Source organism: Bombus fervidus, unplaced genomic scaffold, assembly GCF_041682495.2.
Source record: "Bombus fervidus isolate BK054 unplaced genomic scaffold, iyBomFerv1 scaffold0020, whole genome shotgun sequence".
NCBI classification, from domain to species: Eukaryota; Metazoa; Arthropoda; class Insecta; order Hymenoptera; family Apidae; genus Bombus; species Bombus fervidus.
In genome coordinates this window covers 5,399,391-5,405,039 of record NW_027212583.1, presented here as the reverse complement: position 1 = coordinate 5,405,039, position 5,649 = coordinate 5,399,391, and positions in this window count along the sequence as shown.

The window sequence follows — 5,649 nt, the reverse complement described above, 5'->3', positions numbered from 1 at the left end:
TACGTCATAACGCATAACGTCATATAGAATTACGGCATAACGTATAACGTCATACAGTATTACGGCATAACATATAACGTCACATAGAATTACGTCATAACGTATAACGTCACATAGTAATACGTCACAACGAATAACGTCATATAGAATTACGTTTTAACGTATAACGTAATATAGAATTACGGTTTAACGTATAACGTCATAGTGTAATGCGTCCTAACGTATGACGCCATATAGAATTACGGCATAACGTATAACGTAACATAGAAATACGTCATAACGCATAACGTCACATAGAATCACGGTTTAACGTATAACGTCATAGCGTAATGCGTCGTAACGTATAACGCCATATAGAATTACGGCATAACGTATAACGTAACATAGAATTACGTCATAACGGATAACGTCACATAGTAATACGTCATAACGCATAACGTCATATAGAATTACGGTTTAACGTATAACGCCATATAGTAATGCGTCATAACGTATAACGTCACATAGTTATACTTCATAACGTATAACGCCATAAAGAATTACGTCATAACGTATAACGTCACATAGTAATACGTCATAACGCATAACGTCACATAGAATTACGGTTTAACGTATAACGTCATACTGAAATGCGTCATAACGTATAACGTCATATAGTATTGCGTCATGACGTATAACGTTGTATAGAATTATGTCATAACGGATAACATCTTACAGTAATGCGTCATAACGTATAACGCCATATAGTCATGCGTCATAACGTGTAACGCCATATAGTATTACGGCATAACGTATAACGTCATACAGTAATGCGTCATGACGTATAACGTCATATAGTATAGCGTCATGACCTATAACGTCGTATAGCATTACATCATAATGGATAACGTCTTCTAGTAATACGTCATAACGTATAACGTCATATAGATTTACGGTTTAACGAATGACGTCATACTGAAATGCGTCATAACGTATAAGGCCATATAGTATTGCGTCATGACGTATAACGTTGTATAGAATTACGTCATAACGGATAACGTCTTACAGTAATGCGTCATAACGTATAACGCCATATAGTCATGCGTCATAACGTATAACGCCATATAGAATTACGGCATAAAGTATAACGTCATACAGTAATGCGTCATAACGTATAACGTCATATAGTATTGCGTCATGACGAATAACATCGTATAGATTTACGTCATAACGTATAACGTCATATCGAATTACGTCATAACGTATAACGTCACATAGTAATACGTCACAACGAATAACGTCATATAGAATTACGGTTAAACGTATAACGCCATATAGAATTACGTTTTAACCTATAACGTCATATAGAGTTACGGTTTAACGTATACCGCCATAAAGAATTACGTCATAACGTATAACGTCACATAGTATAACGTCATCACGTATAACGTCATATAGAATTAAGGCATAAAGTATAACGTCATACAGTAATTCCTCATAACGTATAACGTCACATAGTAATGCGTCACAACGAATAACGTCATATCGAATTACGGTTAAACGTATAACGCCATATAGAATTACGTTTTAACGTATAACGTAATATAGAATTACGGTTTAACGTATAACGTTATGGTGTAATGCGTCGGAACGTATAACGTCATATAGTATTGCGTTATGACGTATAACGACGTATAGAATTACGTCATAACGGATAACGTCTTACAGTAACACGTCATAACGTGTAACGTCATATAGCAATGCGTCATAACGTATAACGCCATATAGTTATGCGTCATAACGTATAACGCCATATAGTCATGCGTCATAACGTATAACGTCATATAGTATTGCGTCATGATGTATAACGTCATACAGTATTACGTCATAACATATAATGTCATATAGTATTGCGTCATAACGTATAACGTCATATAGTATTACGGCATAACATATAACGTCACATAGAATTACGTCATAACGGATAAAGTCAGATAGTGAAACGTCATAACGTATAACGTCATATAGAATTATTGTTTAGCGTATAACGTCATACAGCAATTCCTCATAACGTATAACGTCACATAGTAATACGTCACAACGAATAACGTCATATAAAATTACGGTTAAACGTATAACGCCATATAGAATTACGTTTTAACGTATAACGTAATATAGAATTACGGTTTAACGTATAACGTCATAGTGTAATGCGTCCTAAAGTATGACGCCATATAGAATGACGGCGTAACGTATAACGTAACATAGAAATACGTCATAACGCATAACGTCACATAGAATTACGGTTTAACGTATAACGTCATAGTGTAATGCGTTGTAACGTATAACGCCATATAGAATTACGGCATAACGTATAACGTAACATAGAATTACGTCATAACGGATAAAGTCAGATAGTAAAACGTCATAACGTATAACGTCATATAGAATTATTGTTTAGCGTATAACGTCATGGAGCAATTCCTCATAACGTATAACGTCATATCGAATTACGTCATAACGTATAACGTCACATAGTAAAACGTTATAACGTATAACGTCATATAGAATTACAGTTTAACGTATAACGTCATACAGTAATGCGTCATAACGTATAACGTCATATAGTATTGCGTCATGACGTATAACGTCACATAGTAATACGTCACAACGTATAACGTCTCAACGAACTACGGTTTAACGTATAACGTCATACAGTAATGCGTCATAACGTATAACGTCATACCGAATTACGTCATAACGTATAACGTCACATAGTAATACGGCATAACGTATAACGACATATAGAATTATTGTTTAACGTATAACATCATAGAGTAATTCCTCATAACGTATTACGTAACATAGTTATACGTCATAACGTATAACGCCATATAGAATTTCGGTTTAAAGTATAACTCCATATAGCAATGCGTCATAGCGTATAACGTCACATAGTAATACGTCACAACGAATAACGTCTTCTAGTAATACGTCATAACGCATAACGTCATATAGAATTACGGCATAACGTATAACGTCATACAGTATTACGTCATAACGTATAACGTCATATAGAATTACGGTTTAACGTATTACGTCATATAGTAATGCGTCATAACGTATAACGTCATATAGTATTGCGTCATGACGTGTAACGTCACATAGTAATACGCCATACCGTATAACGTCATATAGAATTACGTCATAACGTATAACGTCACATAGCAAAACGTCATAACGTATAACGTCACATAGTATAACGTCATAACTTATAACGTCATATAGAATTACGGTTTAACGTATAACGTCATACTGTAATGCGTCATAACGTATAACGTCATATAGTATTGCGTCATGACGTATAACGTCGTATAGAATTACGTTTTACCCTATAACGTCACATAGAGTTACGGTTTAACGTATACCGCCATAAAGAATTACGTCATAACGTATAACGTCACATAGTATAACGTCATCACGTATAACGTCATAAAGAATTAAGGCGTAACGTATAACGTCATACAGTAATTCCTCATAACGTATAGCGTCACATAGTAATACGTCACAACGAATAACGTCATATAGAATTACGGTTAAACGTATAACGCCATATAGAATTACGTTTTAACGTATAACGTAATATAGAATTACGGTTTAACGTATAACGTCATGGTGTAATGCGTCGTAACGTATAACGTCATATAGTATTGCGTTATGACGTATAACGACGTATAGAATTACGTCATAACGGATAACGTCTTACAGTAATACGTCATAACGTGTAACGTCATATAGCAATGCGTCATAACGTATAACGCCATATAGTAATGCGTCATAACGTATAACGCCATATAGTCATGCGTCATAACGTATAACGTCATATAGTATTGCGTCATGATGTATAACGTCATACAGAATTACGTCATGATGTATAACGTCATACAGTATTACGTCATAACATATAATGTCATATAGTATTGCGTCATAACGTATAACGTCATATAGTATTACGGCATAACATATAACGTCACATAGAATTACGGCATAACGGATAAAGTCAGATAGTAAAACGTCATAACGTATAACGTCATATAGAATTATTGTTTAGCGTATAACGTCATGGAGCAATTCCTCATAACGTATAACGTCACATAGTAATACGTCACAACGAATAACGTCTTCTAGTAATACGTCATAACGCATAACGTCATATAGAATTACGGCATAACGTATAACGTCATACAGTATTACGGCATAACATATAACGTCACATAGAATTACGTCATAACGTATAACGTCACATAGTAATACGTCACAACGAATAACGTCATATAGAATTACGTTTTAACGTATAACGTAATATAGAATTACGGTTTAACGTATAACGTCATAGTGTAATGCGTCCTAACGTATGACGCCATATAGAATTACGGCATAACGTATAACGTAACATAGAAATACGTCATAACGCATAACGTCACATAGAATCACGGTTTAACGTATAACGTCATAGCGTAATGCGTCGTAACGTATAACGCCATATAGAATTACGGCATAACGTATAACGTAACATAGAATTACGTCATAACGGATAACGTCACATAGTAATACGTCATAACGCATAACGTCATATAGAATTACGGTTTAACGTATAACGCCATATAGTAATGCGTCATAACGTATAACGTCACATAGTTATACTTCATAACGTATAACGCCATAAAGAATTACGTCATAACGTATAACGTCACATAGTAATACGTCATAACGCATAACGTCACATAGAATTACGGTTTAACGTATAACGTCATACTGAAATGCGTCATAACGTATAACGTCATATAGTATTGCGTCATGACGTATAACGTTGTATAGAATTATGTCATAACGGATAACATCTTACAGTAATGCGTCATAACGTATAACGCCATATAGTCATGCGTCATAACGTATAACGCCATATAGTATTACGGCATAACGTATAACGTCATACAGTAATGCGTCATGACGTATAACGTCATATAGTATAGCGTCATGACCTATAACGTCGTATAGCATTACATCATAATGGATAACGTCTTCTAGTAATACGTCATAACGTATAACGTCATATAGAATTACGGTTTAACGAATGACGTCATACTGAAATGCGTCATAACATATAAGGCCATATAGTATTGCGTCATGACGTATAACGTTGTATAGAATTACGTCATAACGGATAACGTCTTACAGTAATGCGTCATAACGTATAACGCCATATAGTCATGCGTCATAACGTATAACGCCATATAGAATTACGGCATAACGTATAACGTCATACAGTAATGCGTCATAACGTATAACGTCATATAGTATTGCGTCATGACGAATAACGTCGTATAGATTTACGTCATAACGTATAACGTCATATCGAATTACGTCATAACGTATAACGTCACATAGTAATACGTCACAACGAATAACGTCATATAGAATTACGGTTAAACGTATAACGCCATATAGAATTACGTTTTAACCTATAACGTCATATAGAGTTACGGTTTAACGTATACCGCCATAAAGAATTACGTCATAACGTATAACGTCACATAGTATAACGTCATCACGTATAACGTCATATAGAATTAAGGCATAAAGTATAACGTCATACAGTAATTCCTCATA